This window comes from Zea mays, chromosome 1, assembly GCF_902167145.1.
Source record: "Zea mays cultivar B73 chromosome 1, Zm-B73-REFERENCE-NAM-5.0, whole genome shotgun sequence".
Classification (NCBI taxonomy): domain Eukaryota; kingdom Viridiplantae; phylum Streptophyta; class Magnoliopsida; order Poales; family Poaceae; genus Zea; species Zea mays.
In genome coordinates this window covers 4876755-4894588 of record NC_050096.1, presented here as the reverse complement: position 1 = coordinate 4894588, position 17834 = coordinate 4876755, and the positions used below count along the sequence as shown (strand labels likewise).

The 17834-nt window shown below is 44.0% G+C and overlaps 1 long non-coding RNA gene across 1 annotated transcript; it reads left to right on the top strand.

Moving 5' to 3' along the window:
- Positions 1-6111: 6111 nt before the first annotated feature.
- LOC118473274 (uncharacterized) lies at positions 6112-13130 on the top strand. The gene is made up of 3 exons (XR_004852555.1): positions 6112-7044; positions 7957-11635; positions 12548-13130. It is a non-coding gene; the product is annotated as an uncharacterized lncRNA (long non-coding RNA).
- The last annotated feature ends 4704 nt before the right edge of the window (positions 13131-17834 follow it).

The following is a 17834-nucleotide window of genomic DNA, read 5'->3' as shown; positions in this document are numbered from 1 at the left end:
CACCACCAAATTCAAAAACTTAGTGCTTTCTAAAAGTATTTATCATTTGGTATCCTATTGTGCTCAAAAGGGGGAGAAAGTAGTATTTCAAAAATAGTATATCAAAACCCTCTTGAACACTAAGAGGTGGATCTCCTTTAAGGGGGAGTTTTGTTTAGTCAAAGAAAAAGCATTTGAAACAGGGGGAGAAAATTTCAAATCTTGAAAATGCGTTGCAAACTCTTATTTATTTACCTTTGACTATTTGCAAAAGATCTTTGAAATGGATTTACAAAAGGAATTTGCAAAAACAAAACATGTGGTGCAAACGTGGTCCAAAATGTTTAATAAGAAAGGAACATTCCATGCATATCTTGTAAGTAGTTATATTGGCTAAATTCCAAGCAACCTTTACACTTACATTATGCAAACTAGTTCAATTATGCACTTCTATATTTGCTTTGGCTTGTGTTGGCATCAATCACCAAAAAGGGGGAGATTGAAAGGGAATTAGGCTTACACCTAGTTCCTAAATAATTTTGGTGATTGAATTGCCCAACACAAATCTTTGGACTAACTAGTTTGCCCAAGTGTATAGATTATACAGGTGTAAAAGGTTCACACTCAGCCAATAAAAAGACCAAGTGTTGGATTCAATAAAGGAGCAAAGGGGCAACCGAGGGCACCCCTGGTCTGGCGCACCGGACTGTCCGGTGTGCCACCGGACAGTGAACAGTACCTGTCCGGTGCACCAGGGGACTCAGACTTCAACTCATCACCCTCGGGAATTCTCGGAAGCCGGCGCGCTATAATTCACCGGACTGTCCGGTGTGCACCGGACATGTCCGGTGCTCCAAGGAAGCTCGGCCTCCTGAACTCGCCAGCCTCGGGTTCGCGCGGCAGCCGCTCCGCTATAATTCACCGGACTGTCCGGTGTGCACCGGACTGTCCGGTGTGCCAGCGGAGCAACGGCTCCCTGCGGCGCCAACGGCTCCCTGCGGTACATTAAATGCGCGCGCAGCGCGCGCAGAAGTCAGAATCGCCCATACCGGTGCACCGGACATCAAACAGTACATGTCCGGTGTGCACCGGACACCCAGGCGGGCCCACAAGTCAGAAGCTCCAACGGCTAGAATCCAACGGCAGTGATGACGTGGCAGGGGCACCGGACTGTCCGGTGTGCACCGGACTGTCCGGTGCGCCATCGAGCAGAAGCCTCCAGCCAACGGTCAAGTTTGGTGGTTGGGGCTATAAATACCCCAACCACCCCACCATTCATGGCATCCAAGTTTTCAACCTCTCAACTACTACAAGAGCTCTAGCATTCAATTCTAGACACACTAAAGAGATCAAATCCTCTCCAATTCCACACAAAGCCCTAGTGACTAGTGAGAGTGATTTGCCGTGTTCATTTGAGCTCTTGCGCTTGGATTGCTTCTTTTCTTTCTCAATTGTTCTTGAGATCACAACTCCATTGTAATCAAGGCAAGAGGCACCAATTGTGTGGTGGCCCTTGTGGGGAAGTTTTGTTCCCGGCTTTGATTTGAGAAGAGAAGCTCACTCGGTCCGAGGGACCGTTTGAGAGAGGGAAGGGTTGAAAGAGACCCGGCCTTTGTGGCCTCCTCAACGGGGAGTAGGTTTTCAAGAACCGAACCTCGGTAAAACAAATCTCCGTGTCTCACGTGCTTATTCGCTTGGGATTTGTTTTGCGCCCTCTCTTGCGGACTCGTATATTATTACTAACGCTAACCCCGGCTTGTAGTTGTGTTTATATTTGTAAATTTCAGTTTCGCCCTATTCACCCCCCCTCTAGGCGACTATCACTTATGAATTATATAGTGATATAGATATAGATGTACATAAAACAATTCTTTAGATCAACTCAATTTCAAGTAAATGCAACATGCCAAAATCAAAGAACCAACAACAGTTCAAACGATTACCTCCATAAACATAAATAAAATTACATGAAAACAAACTACAGAAACGGCCGATTTCCTAATTTGCCTAAAAGATATGTACATGACAAGTCTTCTCACGACACTACACTATCACTAGCACTATTAAGTGCTATACTATTTGTCGACGTTTCGAGACCGGGGGGTCCCTGGGCCGACGAGTGAATGTCGCCGCGTGCCCCAGCCCAGATGGGTCGAGCGCGAGAGCGAGCGCGAAGGGGGGAGAGCGAGGCGGCCGGAGACCGGCGTGAGAGGTGGGAATCCCGCGGCCTTCGTGTTCGTCCCGCGCCCAGGTCGGGTGCGCTTGCAGTAGGGGGTTACAAGCGTCCACGCGGGAGAGGGAGCAAGCGGCCCCAAGCGAGCGCCTGTCTCGTCCTCGTCCCCGCGCGGCCAACCCTCTCTAAGAGGGCCCTGGTCCTTCCTTTTATAGGCGTAAGGAGGGGATCCAGGTGTACAATAGGGGGTGTAGCAGAGTGCTACGTGTCTAGCGGAGGAGAGCTAGCGCCCTAAGTACATGCCGTTGTGGCAGCCGGAGAGATTTTGGCACCCAGCTGGTGTGATGTCGTGGCCGTCGGAGGAGCGATGGAGCCTGGCGGAGCGACAACTGTTGGAGCGGTTGAGTCCTTGCTGACGTCCTCCTGCTTCCGTAAGGGGGCCGAGAGCCGCCGTCGTCACAGAGTATGGGGGGCGCCATCATTGCCTATCTGGCGGAGCGAGCCAGATGGGACGCCGGTCTTGTTTCCTGTGGCCCGTGTCAGCTCGGGGTAGGGCGATGATGGCGCCTCCTATCGACGTGGCTGGCCTGCGCCCTAGGTTGGGCGATGTGGAAGCTCCTCCGAAGCCGAGGTCGAGTCTGTCTTCCGTGGCCGAGGTCGAGTCCGAGCCCCTGGGTCGGGCGAGGCAGAGGCCGTCGGCTGAGGCCAGGGCGGAGTCCGAGTCCTGGGGTCGGGCGAAGCGGAGTTCGTCGTCTTCTGGGGTTGAGCCTGAGTCCGAGCCCTGGGTCGGGCGGAGCGGAGTTCGCCGTCTTCCGGGACTTAGCCTGAGTCCGAGCCTTGGGTCGGGCGGAGCTGAGTTCGCCGTCTTCCGGGACTTAGCCCGAGTCCGAGCCCTGGGTCGGGCGGAGCGGAGTTCGCCGTCTTCCGGGACTTAGCCCGAGTCCGAGCCCTGGGTCGGGCGGAGCGGAGTTCGCCGTCTTCCGGGACTTAGCCCGAGTCCGAGCCCTGGGTCGGGCGGAGTGGAGTTCGTCGTCTTCCAGGACTTAGCCCGAGTCCGAGCTCTGGGTCGGGCGGAGCGGAGTTCGCCGTCTTCCGGGACTTGGCCCGAGTCCGAGCCCTGGGTCGGGCGGAGCGGAGTTCGCCGTCTTCCGGGACTTAGCCCGAGTCCGAGCCCTGGGTTGGGCGAAGCGGAGCTTCCTATGGTGCCTTCGGCCGGGCCTGACTGCCTGTCAGTCTCACTTTGTCAAGTGGCACCGCAGTCGAAGTGGCGCAGGCGGTGATGCCCTTCTGTCAGGCCGGTCAGTGGAGCGGCAAAGTGACGGCGGTCACTTCGGCTCTGTCGGCTGGGGGACGCGCGTCAGGATAAAGGTGTCAGACCACCTTTGCATTAAATGCTCCTGCGATTTGGTCGGTTGGTGCGGCGATTTGGTCAGGGTTGCTTCTTAGCGAAGGCAGGGCCTCGGGCGAGCCGGAAATATATCCGCCGTTGGAGGGGGGCCTCGGGCGAGACGGAAATCCTCCGGGGTCGGTTGCCCTTGTCCGAGGCTAGGCTCGGGCGAGGCGTGATCGAGTCGCTCGAATGGACTGATCCCTGACTTAGTCGCACCCATCAGGCCTTTGCAGCTTTATGCCAATGGGGGTTACCAGCTGAGAATTAGGAGCCTTGAGGGTACCCATAATTATGGTCCCCGACACTATTAGACGGGGCACTATTAGTACTCTGCCGCCACTAGGGCTAAGCCATCGGCTCAGGCACGACACTATAGTGCCTAATCGTCTCGTGACAGCATTATACGACACTAACACCTAATAGTGCTTGTGTCAGCCCAATTACTATTTCACTCTAAAAGCTCAAAAAATATAGATATTTAAGATTTCATATATAACTCTAAAACTTGAATATTCATACGATTATAAAGTGAATTTATAATGTTTAAAATCATAATAAATCACAAACTAGAATCACATCTATAGATCACTAGTTGGTCTAAGTCGTGCCTAATCATACCACTTAATCATGTTGTGTTCGTGTCAACCCACCATGCTATATTGGCGACTTAGCCTCGCCGCTAGACCTGTGTAGGACCACCATTAACACTATATAAACCGTGTATGTGTTGTGCCGAAACACTACGGATAGTGTCATATTTTTTGTCGGCTCATTTATCTCGGCCGCCATCTATACTAAGGGCATGTACAATGAGTGTCTTAAGTTGTGTCTTAGAGTGTGTCTAGGGGGGTGAATGTAAAAAAACTCAAGACATGTATCTTGACGAAGACACAGTGTCTTAGCTCTATGTTCGAGACAGGAGGCTAGCTGATTGGTCACTTTAATTTATTGAATGCTCTGATTGGTACAATGAATATGGTAAGACACACGTTTTAGACACGACCACTGTATTATGTTGTGTTTTAGCTGTGTCTTATACTTGGAGTACCGTGCAGCCGTATCTAGGTTGTACATGCTCTAAGGGGCGTTTGGTTACTGGTGGTTTTTAGAATCCAAATAGTATGTTGAATTTGGTAGTACTATCTAATACCAGTGCAAGTGTCTAGTTGACAGATAATGTGTTGGATTTAGTGCTACGAGTGCATTTATTCCTACAAAGACCTGTTGATCTACGCGCCTTGTAGTTGAGTGCATTTATAGGTACAAGGACTTGTTGATCTGTGTGCCTTGTACTACCTTGTAGCATATCTTTACATGCCACACGATTTCCGATGCTAGATTAGCCTCCACTATCTCCCATTAGCAGGGTTCAGCGGGATAGCTAGATTTTTGCTCAGATAACCATTATGTGGCGCCAGAATAAGATTTGTTTGTTTTCTTAGCTGATATTATGAACAGTATTATCAGAAACTGATGAATCCAAACACGCCCTATCTCCCCATTAGCAAGGTTCAGCGGGATAGCCAGATTTTTGCACAGATAACCATTATGTGGCGCTAGAATAAGATTTGTTTGTTTTCTTAGCTGATATTATGAACAGTATTATCAGAAACTGATGAATCCAAAGACGCCTTATCGCCCATTAGCAGGTTCAGCGGGATAGCCAGATTTTTGCACAGATAACCATTATGTGGCGTCAGAATAAGATCTATTTGTTTTCTTAGCTGATATTATGAACAATATTATCAAAAACTGATGAAACCAAACACAACCTAGCCGACTTTGGGTGCGCGATCACCCTGACTTTGACACAGAGTGTCAAACGACCTCCCTCTCATCTCTTCTTCAGACAGCAGAGGACGCAGAGCCCCTATGGCCACTAGCATGGATGTGTACGGTATCGAGTATGAATCGGTGACAGCTGGCCGAGGATGGGGAGCCACAAGTAGAGGAGACAAAACCTGAGTTGTGGACGGTGTAGGATATGTTCGAGCTGAATGTCAGCGACGAGAACAGCCAGCCAACTCGAGCTTTGGCTCGGCCATGGCGTTGGGCTTGATGAGGTAGAGATAGTGTAACACCATAAAATCTCAACTGTGAAGATTTAGCAGGATTCTGTTAAGCTTATAAACATGCTTAGAAACAAGATTTTTTCTATAAGGGTTATCTTTTGTTTTGTTAGAAGTATTCTCTAAAAGATCTAAACTAAATAGATATGTTTTTATAAGAGTTTTTTAAATTGGTGTCCTTAGTTTTGTTATTGTGCTTACCTATACCTTAGTCGTGTTTTTTTCTCAGCTGTGGCCTTCTGTTCAATAAACATTATGATTTTGACGTGGATAAAATTTATTGCCTTAATGAAATTGTATGAAGGGATCCTTAATTAATGGTGTTAATTATATATCATTTGTAACACCTGAAAATCCTATGACGAGCTTTTAGTAAAATTCTCCATAAATTTTGAGTTAGAATATCTTTTTAAAGATTTTCTTTACCATTGAAGTTAATCCTCCTAAATAAAATAAATATGCTTCTAATATTTTTTTTAAAAAAAATTCCTACGTGAACAAAGCTATTACTTAGTTAAACTATATCATTATAAGTACACTATAAGGACTTAAGTTAAAATTATCTCTTAATGAAAGATATACACTAGGAGTTATTTTTAATAGATATTTTGGGTTTGTGAAGTACATATTTAGGAGCTTTTGCTTAAATAAGATAAATCAATAAAGTTATAAATTTGCATCCATGCTGAGATTTTGAATTGTGCATTTATTGGAGGTTAAAATTTGAACTTTGTTGTTTGATTTTGAGATTTGCAAAAGAAAATAAAGAAAGAAAACTGAATTTTGAAAAAAGAAAATAAAAACTTACCTCAAGTCCTCTCGGCCAACTCCCTAATGCACGACCATTCTGATTTTTATATTTTTCTTCAGCCCAACTGTAGAATCCCATTGCACCAGGCCACGTTTTTCTTATTATTTTTTTTTTCTAGCCACAGGCTCGCATGCATCTTGGTGATCGGATGATGCTGCATTAGATTTTTTTTACTGTGTCGCTTGCGAGTGGGCTTAGGACGCCAGGCTCCGTCACGTAACCATCGTAACCGATCCATGCGCAACAAACTCAATCGGAAATCGCGGAGTTGTTCACCAGATGATCTTCCCATGGGCTATAAAACCTGACCCTCGTGCTCCCCTCTGCTCACCACAACCGAGCCAAGAAGCTAGAATTTCGCGTCGCCATTGCTGGGTGTGGGAGCTCGTAGTCGCCTCCACAGCCTTGTCGCGGGCAGTCCGCTGCCGGTGCGCGCGCGCGGCTGGGTTGCCTGGACATCGGTGTGGTACTCTAGGGCAGCACCATTGTTTCGTGGAGTCCCAGAAACCATCAATTTGGCCTGCGGACCTTGGGCGTCTTGGCAATTGCTCGCCGGACACCCGAAAGTGCCGTGGAGCCGCCTCCGACGTGGACCATCCCTGCTTCGTCGCCCCTGCCTTTGGTGAGTCCCCCGACAGCTTTGTTGCGTCCGTAGGATCGCTTAGCGCCTATCCTCTTCGAGCATTACGCACCTGGGCACCGTATCGACCTTCACCGGCGAGGTCTCCGCCGGTAGAATGGGCGGCGCTACCGCCCGGGTCCTCGGGTTTGGGTGGGTTGTGCGCTGGACGTCGGATAGGGATTTAACGGCCAAGATGAAGTTGTGACGTGTCCCTTCGCGCCATATGATCTGGGCCACAGATCTGTGATCGGGCGAACGGAATCGATTCGGGTTGTTTTAAATCTAGACCGTAGGTTGCCAATCTGGCAGTGTCCGGTGCGTACCGTTTCGGTGTTGGCTCATTGTAATCTGGGCCGTGAGATTTGGATCGCATGGCCTAGATATCACCATACCCCTTTGGTCGTAGATATTTGCTAAAGAGCCCTCGTACTTATTTTAAATAAACCCGCCGTCCAGTGCGTGGGAAGCCTGAGTCTGGGAAATATTGCGAGTTAGCCCCTGCGGTTTTGGATAATTATGCGCCCAGTCCAGAGCCTTTGGAAAAATTCAGAATTAAATCAGAAATTGATTTTTAGTGTAAAAATAAATCTAGAAACTTGTTTAATTCATATTAAATTCATTTTACCTCCAAATTAATCTATTCCAGTTGCTATAAATTCGTATTAATATTTTTTATCCCTTGATAACTTTATTTGCTATGAAACTTAAATTGGAGTTATGCACTTGATTTCTTTTGTACCCTACTCCTAAACCTTTAAAAAATCATATCTTCTAAATCGTAGCTTTGAATTTAGTAATTCTTGTTCCCACGATCTCGTAGCGACGTGTAGATCATTATTATTCAGTTTGTACTTATGTTTGGTGTGATGTTAATTATATCTATACCATGTATGTTTGTATTGCTACGACTAGCGCGAGGTTTCGAGGATCTGAAGAATTACCCTGGTAACTGGAATCTCAAGTGCCAGGCAAGTTGTGGCCTTGATCACTTCTTTTTACCTACTCATGTTCTGATTAATCATAATGATCTGCATAGGTTAATTTTGATGGGACCCAATAGGTTACCCTAGTTTGTCTATCTTTATGCCTTGTTTACCCCTGAATCACTTGGGTAGTTCTGCTACTGCTTTATATGGTTTTGGGTTAATATTTCATTATATCTATGTACCAATTATGTTGTTATTTTATTTATGTTCATGACAAGATCATTAAATGTTAATTGGAACATAGAGCTTAACTTGAGAAACACGTGCCACCACAAGGGTTTATGGACGCCCTTGGCTGATTAATTAGGAAAGCTAGTGGAAGACTACCTTACCCGAAAGGGGCAAGGGCAGTAGGGGAGTGGTCAGTGTAGGGAGGCCCTCGGGAGGATTTTGCTGCGATGGCGGTCCTGCAAGGGATTCCTGCATTGGAGCTTCCCATAAACTGTAGCGGGTTTTCTGAAGCTAGTGGAACTTTGTAAAGGCCTCGTAGTGTTACCCTGCCTCGCCTCCTCGGTAGAGGTGTATGGGAAGTCGCGATCCCTTGGCAGATGGGTAACACGACTTGTGGGTAAAGGGTACCACCTCTGCAGAGTGTAAAACTGGTATACTAGCCGAGCTCACGGTCATGAGCAGCTCAGGACTCTCTGATGATTAAATTATGGAACTTAAACTCAATTTGTCATATGCATTGCATCGCAGGTGATGTTGTTACTTTTGTTCTACTATTTAATTGGGTTTGGTATTTACTTATACTTAGTAATTGCTAATAAAATTTTGACCAACTTTAAAAGCAATGCTCAGCTTCAGCCATCCTCTTTGGTAAGCCTTACACTTCACGTGAGCTCCCACCTTTGGCGAGTTCATGCACATTATTCCCCACAACTTGCTGAGCGATGAACGTATGTGAGCTCACTCTTGCTGTCTCACACCCCCCCACAGGTCAAGAACAGGTACCGCAGGATGAGGCGCATGGAGGATGCTGCGATGAGTTTGTGAGAGATCTAGGCCGTCGTCTCCTAGTCAACTTTGGGTTGCTGGACCGTTGTCTCCTTATAATGTAATTATTTACTTATTTTGTATAGAACTCCTGTTATGTAGTAAAGATGTGACATTCGATCCTGTGCCATGATTCATCATATGTGTGAGACTTGGTCCTAGCACACCTGGTGATTATGTTCGCGCCCGGGTCTTTGTGCCCCAAAACCCGGGTGTGACAGAAGTGGTATCAGAGGAATGTTGACTGTAGGACGAAACCTAGATAGAACTGGACAACCATTCTTTACTTACCCTTGCTACTCTGATTCTTTTCTAAACTTTTCTTAATCTTTTCTCATCTATTTCCACTTTACTCTGATCATTCTTACCTTTTCCTTCTAAAGACAAATGTGGATTTCACACTTTGAAATCCTGTGCCTAAAGTGACCTTTAGGAATAGGAGACCTATTCATAGGAACCACATCAAAACTATTTTTTTATAAATATTTGTATGCTTGAATGTTTGTTCTTACGATACTTGTCTGATTTGGATCTTTGATTGAGTGTGATGAGTTGTGGAGTAATGTCCACAATTACATCTACATATACATATAGGCATAAATATAAATGAATAAAATTCATGAGATAACTAAACAACCTAGATTATCCTCCATTAAAGTGTATCTATTTCATATAGATCCATCTTATCTCTCTTATCTTAATAGATCCATCTTATCTTAAAAGATTCTCTCTTATTCCAATAGATTCATCTTATCTTGAAGGAATCATCTTATCCTAACCACTTTACTTATCTCATCCTAAAGTAACAACCATGATCTAATTAATGAGATTTTATCTAGTCTATCTAGTCATAACAATCTAACCTATATCTGATGTGATAGATTAATCCAACCTAACGAAGTCTAACCTTAAGTTGAGCTACTCTAATCTAAGTTACTTAAACAAGTTAGTTAATACTGGTAACATAGATTAGATTATATTCCTATAAATGGGTGCTAAACCTGAATTGGTGTCTTAGACCAACTCTCCGTGAAACCACAACCTAGCCTATGTTATAGGTTGCCCAACCCATTTATCCCAAAAGCAAAGTAAACCGTGTTGGGCCTACCCATCCCAAGCACTGATCTTAACCATATGTCCTTAACACGGATGGCAACTCTAGGGCTGAAGGCCAAAGAAGACCAACCACGTCAAAGGAGGATAAGCATCAACTCAAGTCTTCAAAGATCAAGTTGGATCGCCAGAGGAATCAAGATCTAGAGTTCAGGAATCGGGATGAAGTCTTTCCTTATTATACTCTTCCTTGCCACACTTGCTAAAACCGTACCTCATCTGACCTAATAAGGTGGCTAGGCATAGAAGATACTCATGGTTTCCTAATCACTTTATAATTAACATGAAACTTCTTATTCTTAAACTAATTAGAAACTAAAAGCTAAACTATAAATAAGGCTTTTTTTTACATTCCTTTCTTACAAATCTCGAGGACGAGATTTCTGTTAAGGGGGTAGGATTTGTAACACCTGAAAATCCTATGACGAGCTTTTAGTAAAATTCTCCATAAATTTTGAGTTAGAATATCTTTTTAAAGATTTTCTTTACCATTGAAGTTAATCCTCCTAAATAAAATAAATATGCTTCTAATATTTTTTTTTAAAAAAATTCCTACGTGAACAAAGCTATTACTTAGTTAAACTATATCATTATAAGTACACTATAAGGACTTAAGTTAAAATTATCTCTTAATGAAAGATATACACTAGGAGTTATTTTTAATAGATATTTTGGGTTTGTGAAGTACATATTTAGGAGCTTTTGCTTAAATAAGATAAATCAATAAAGTTATAAATTTGCATCCATGCTGAGATTTTGAATTGTGCATTTATTGGAGGTTAAAATTTGAACTTTGTTGTTTGATTTTGAGATTTGCAAAAGAAAATAAAGAAAGAAAACTGAATTTTGAAAAAAGAAAATAAAAACTTACCTCAAGTCCTCTCGGCCAACTCCCTAATGCACGACCATTCTGATTTTTATATTTTTCTTCAGCCCAACTGTAGAATCCCATTGCACCAGGCCACGTTTTTCTTATTATTTTTTTTTTCTAGCCACAGGCTCGCATGCATCTTGGTGATCGGATGATGCTGCATTAGATTTTTTTTACTGTGTCGCTTGCGAGTGGGCTTAGGACGCCAGGCTCCGTCACGTAACCATCGTAACCGATCCATGCGCAACAAACTCAATCGGAAATCGCGGAGTTGTTCACCAGATGATCTTCCCATGGGCTATAAAACCTGACCCTCGTGCTCCCCTCTGCTCACCACAACCGAGCCAAGAAGCTAGAATTTCGCGTCGCCATTGCTGGGTGTGGGAGCTCGTAGTCGCCTCCACAGCCTTGTCGCGGGCAGTCCGCTGCCGGTGCGCGCGCGCGGCTGGGTTGCCTGGACATCGGTGTGGTACTCTAGGGCAGCACCATTGTTTCGTGGAGTCCCAGAAACCATCAATTTGGCCTGCGGACCTTGGGCGTCTTGGCAATTGCTCGCCGGACACCCGAAAGTGCCGTGGAGCCGCCTCCGACGTGGACCATCCCTGCTTCGTCGCCCCTGCCTTTGGTGAGTCCCCCGACAGCTTTGTTGCGTCCGTAGGATCGCTTAGCGCCTATCCTCTTCGAGCATTACGCACCTGGGCACCGTATCGACCTTCACCGGCGAGGTCTCCGCCGGTAGAATGGGCGGCGCTACCGCCCGGGTCCTCGGGTTTGGGTGGGTTGTGCGCTGGACGTCGGATAGGGATTTAACGGCCAAGATGAAGTTGTGACGTGTCCCTTCGCGCCATATGATCTGGGCCACAGATCTGTGATCGGGCGAACGGAATCGATTCGGGTTGTTTTAAATCTAGACCGTAGGTTGCCAATCTGGCAGTGTCCGGTGCGTACCGTTTCGGTGTTGGCTCATTGTAATCTGGGCCGTGAGATTTGGATCGCATGGCCTAGATATCACCATACCCCTTTGGTCGTAGATATTTGCTAAAGAGCCCTCGTACTTATTTTAAATAAACCCGCCGTCCAGTGCGTGGGAAGCCTGAGTCTGGGAAATATTGCGAGTTAGCCCCTGCGGTTTTGGATAATTATGCGCCCAGTCCAGAGCCTTTGGAAAAATTCAGAATTAAATCAGAAATTGATTTTTAGTGTAAAAATAAATCTAGAAACTTGTTTAATTCATATTAAATTCATTTTACCTCCAAATTAATCTATTCCAGTTGCTATAAATTCGTATTAATATTTTTTATCCCTTGATAACTTTATTTGCTATGAAACTTAAATTGGAGTTATGCACTTGATTTCTTTTGTACCCTACTCCTAAACCTTTAAAAAATCATATCTTCTAAATCGTAGCTTTGAATTTAGTAATTCTTGTTCCCACGATCTCGTAGCGACGTGTAGATCATTATTATTCAGTTTGTACTTATGTTTGGTGTGATGTTAATTATATCTATACCATGTATGTTTGTATTGCTACGACTAGCGCGAGGTTTCGAGGATCTGAAGAATTACCCTGGTAACTGGAATCTCAAGTGCCAGGCAAGTTGTGCCCTTGATCACTTCTTTTTACCTACTCATGTTCTGATTAATCATAATGATCTGCATAGGTTAATTTTGATGGGACCCAATAGGTTACCCTAGTTTGTCTATCTTTATGCCTTGTTTACCCCTGAATCACTTGGGTAGTTCTGCTACTGCTTTATATGGTTTTGGGTTAATATTTCATTATATCTATGTACCAATTATGTTGTTATTTTATTTATGTTCATGACAAGATCATTAAATGTTAATTGGAACATAGAGCTTAACTTGAGAAACACGTGCCACCACAAGGGTTTATGGACGCCCTTGGCTGATTAATTAGGAAAGCTAGTGGAAGACTACCTTACCCGAAAGGGGCAAGGGCAGTAGGGGAGTGGTCAGTGTAGGGAGGCCCTCGGGAGGATTTTGCTGCGATGGCGGTCCTGCAAGGGATTCCTGCATTGGAGCTTCCCATAAACTGTAGCGGGTTTTCTGAAGCTAGCGGAACTTTGTAAAGGCCTCGTAGTGTTACCCTGCCTCGCCTCCTCGGTAGAGGTGTATGGGAAGTCGCGATCCCTTGGCAGATGGGTAACACGACTTGTGGGTAAAGGGTACCACCTCTGCAGAGTGTAAAACTGGTATACTAGCCGAGCTCACGGTCATGAGCAGCTCAGGACTCTCTGATGATTAAATTATGGAACTTAAACTCAATTTGTCATATGCATTGCATCGCAGGTGATGTTGTTACTTTTGTTCTACTATTTAATTGGGTTTGGTATTTACTTATACTTAGTAATTGCTAATAAAATTTTGACCAACTTTAAAAGCAATGCTCAGCTTCAGCCATCCTCTTTGGTAAGCCTTACACTTCACGTGAGCTCCCACCTTTGGCGAGTTCATGCACATTATTCCCCACAACTTGCTGAGCGATGAACGTATGTGAGCTCACTCTTGCTGTCTCACACCCCCCCACAGGTCAAGAACAGGTACCGCAGGATGAGGCGCATGGAGGATGCTGCGATGAGTTTGTGAGAGATCTAGGCCGTCGTCTCCTAGTCAACTTTGGGTTGCTGGACCGTTGTCTCCTTATAATGTAATTATTTACTTATTTTGTATAGAACTCCTGTTATGTAGTAAAGATGTGACATTCGATCCTGTGCCATGATTCATCATATGTGTGAGACTTGGTCCTAGCACACCTGGTGATTATGTTCGCGCCCGGGTCTTTGTGCCCCAAAACCCGGGTGTGACATCATTCTTCATAACTATGAACATTTGCTTACATAGAGTAACTAAAAATAAATATAACTTGCATCTCATGCTATAGATTTATTCTTGTGTATTTATAATTGAGTTTGAAATTTGAATTTTGTTTGAATCTAGTTTGGAATTGAAAATTTGAAATGAAAAACAAAATAGAAAATATAAAAGAAAAAGAAAAGGGATTTTACCTGCCGCTGGGCCACTTTTCCACCGCGGCGGCCCACCTCCACACCTAGCCAACCCAACTCCCTCACCCTGCGTTAGCCGAGCCCAACGGTTGATGGCTAGCGCCGACATGTGGGCCCGCTCGGTCGGTGCATCAGGCGCGCGTCTGGCACCGTCTCGTAGTGGTACTCTGCCTCGTCTCCTCGGCAGAGATGAATGTAACTCACTGTCCCTTGGCAAATGAGTAACACGACTTATGAATAAAGATGTGCAACCACTGCAGAGTGTAAAATTGGTATATCAGTCTGCTCACGATCATGATCGGCTCGAAACTCTTGCATGATTAAATGATAGAATTGAATTTAACATGTCATGCATTACACTACGGGATTTCTATACTGATCAAGTATTTAATTGGCTCGGTATTTAATTATACTTAGTAATTGTTAACAAAATTTTGACCAACTTAATTAAAAGCAATGCTCAGTCTTAACGATTATCCTTGGTAAACCTTCACTACACTTTTCCCACACTTGCTGAGCGATGACCGTATGAGAGCTCACCCTTACTATAAACACAGGTACTGCCGGAGGAGAATCATGAGAATGAGTTTAGAGAAATCTAGATTGTCGTCTCCAGTCAACTATGGTTGCGGAGGATCATCGTCGTCGTGTAATTTATTTAGCTATTTTGTATAGAAATTGTATTAAGTAATAAATATGTGACATTGTTTTCTATACACTGATATGTGTGAGACTTGATCATGGCATACATTTGAGATACATCTGGATTTGTCCTTAAATCCATGAGTGACAGACAGTGTCGTGCCTGAGGGGGTCAAGAAGGTCGACCAACCTAGGCTCTCACTTCCTAGGGGCCCACCTTAGGCTTAGTTTGGATACTCTAGTAATGAGTGGGATTAGAGTAGATTGACATGTATTGAGAGAGTATTTGATCTATTAGGGATTTACACCCGCTCCAATCCCTCTAAAACACTCTAATCCCAAAGTATCCAAACTAGGCCTTAGTGTATATAGGAACCCTCAACCTAGCGACCACAGCCTAAACGCAAGCGAAAACAAGTAATCTGATATTAGATTTAAGAATATTGCAAATGATACTATCAGATAGATCAATGTTTGTTATGAGATATTTTCAGTTTGTCAAACAAATAGATTGATATCCCAATATATTTCTTTTTTGTTTATCAAATATTATTTACAATAATAGAAACTATGACATCAGCCGAAAGAGCTTATCAAAACTAAAATTATTTAAAAAGTGTTTAAAGTATACAAAGTCTCAAGAAAGATTAGATAGCTAGCAACTTTATGTGTTAAGAAGAAATTGTTTGATTCTATTAATATTACACCCATCGTTGATGGTTTTGTATCTAGAAATGTTAGAAGTTATTTTTAAAATGAATCATACAATATATTTGAGATAATAATCTTACTTCTATTTTTTACCGATCAATTTTATCTATGCTACGCTCGAGTTATTTTAATTAGTTGATTTATATAATAGTGAAAAATAGTTCTTACAATATTGGGGCCACTAAATCTCAAGAACGGTCCTGGTAGAGATTTTATAGTGTGTTTGGTTTGAGAAATGAGATAGCCCATCATCATCTCACTACCCACTTTCTTATTTGGTTGTGGAATGAAATAAGTTGATCCACCATCATTTAATTTCTCATAGCTAATAATTAGTAATAATATAATGAATGAGTTTATTCCACCAAATTTATGGAATGAACTCATGATACACCACCTCATTTAGAATGGATTGATTCTTTAAAGGGGTGTTTCATTTGAGGAATCATTCCATCTAAGATAAGATGATGCGCCATGAGTTCATTCCTTAAATTTGACGGGATGATTCCATTTCTCGTAGTCGTAATAGTACTAGCTAACTAACTATAGGGAATGAGGTGGTGATGGATCAACTTATTTTATTCCACAAACAAAATAAAAAAATAAGTAATAAGAAGATAATGAACTAGCTTATTTCTCATATCAAACACCCTATGAACCAAACATGTTAGTCCCTTGTCTACGGGATGACGCAGCTCGATCAGCTATATTTTAACTTATTATAAATTAACTCTTTTATTTTAGCCATAAAAAACAACTACAAATCAAAAAAAAATGTTAGTCCCTTGTCTACGCCACTGGCGGCAGCGCGGTTATTCTGCACTTGCTCGTCAAGCCCGGCTATCTGGTCTCGTGCTCGGCTTAGCAAGACAAGAACATTTGCTGGCGTTCTCGCTCGATCCAAACACACATTGGCGTTTGAAGACATTCTGTAGAGTTTGAAGAACATTTCTGGCAGGTAGACGTACCAATTAAGCTGGGAGTAGGCTGAAAGCAAGCAGTCAAAGGTTGGCAGGCCGGCGGCCGAATCCGGCTGTCCGGCGGGCTAAACGCAGGAAGGTGAGGTCGTGGATCGCGAGTCCTTTTGACATGCATAGTTGTTTTGTCTCGTGTGTGTCACTATAGTCACATCTCAAACGTTTACAATGCATATAAGCTACATATTTTACGTGTTGGATGGGCTAAAATTACACATTCTCTCTCCTCGATGCACCGTGCATGGTCGTTCACGAGAGCCACGGCCAAGTGTTACAAACATTGAATGCCATGCCTTTTTTTTTTGTCTAAATGCATGTTTGTTGGCGGCAAACACATGACGGTGCTATATGCGAAGACACGGATTATCCGAACGATCTGTGATCTAGGCGCAGAAGCGGATTCTTCTCTGCGCGCTTTCAAACGGTCCGTGTTCGGGGTTGGACTGGTCGTGATGACGCAGATGGACTGTTTCTCTGTAAAAAAAAAATAAAACCTTAGAACTTACCCACGGGAGAGATCACATCGAAGGGAAGAGTTTCAAAGCGTTACTCCGAATCGGCAGCCGGCTGATACATCTCTAATCGACGTTGAGTTGAATAGAGATTTTTGTGGAAGAATAAATTAGATCTAAACCTAAGGCTAAATTAGTAAATAACTCCTACTTCTAAGATTTTGGAACAAGGATGCAAATAAGGTAAAATTGATAAGTAGTTTTGATTGGATCGACCGTAGGAGTTCAATCGGTTCTCGAGTTAATCTCGCATGTTTTAATAACAAACCCTGCTAAAAACACGAAGTCTTAAATGATTCTAGCGTGGGATCGGACCATCCTCGTCGTCACCCGTCCGGTGGTTAACTTAGTGCTCAACAATGTCCATATACACGCCTCCGTTCCGTTGGAAACTTTAGTTGATTTATGTGTCCACTTAAACACTGTAGCATAAGAGTATAAACAACTGTGAGATTTGCTTGCTGTTTTTGCGTGTCCATCAGAGGTCAGCCTCACGCGACATGGCAACAGCACGGCATCGACCACAGCAGGCACCCCACGACGACGAAGAATTCCACGCGGAGATGACGACTTCCGAGTTCCGACTAGTCCGAGAGCCGGTGCCAACTCATGCACACGTGGAAAAGCCACGACGCGTACGTCCAGGAGGTGACGTAGTACTGTATATCCGAACGCTAGCGAGCTAGTAGCTACTCCAGCCAAACCAGATCCATGTACGTGCTCAGCGGCGGAAAACACTAGATAGGCTCGCCACGCCCACGCATGTATGTATATCCAAACGGAAGCTACGTGTTCAGCAATCTGAGAAGGCCATGGTCAGCATGCACCTATATCTACGGTCCATGCAGTGGCGGACCTAGGATTTTGGCCAAGAGTATGCCATAATAATTTTTACACTAGAACCCAAACATATGAAATACGAAATTTGCAAGAAACAATGTTTGAAAGATAATTAC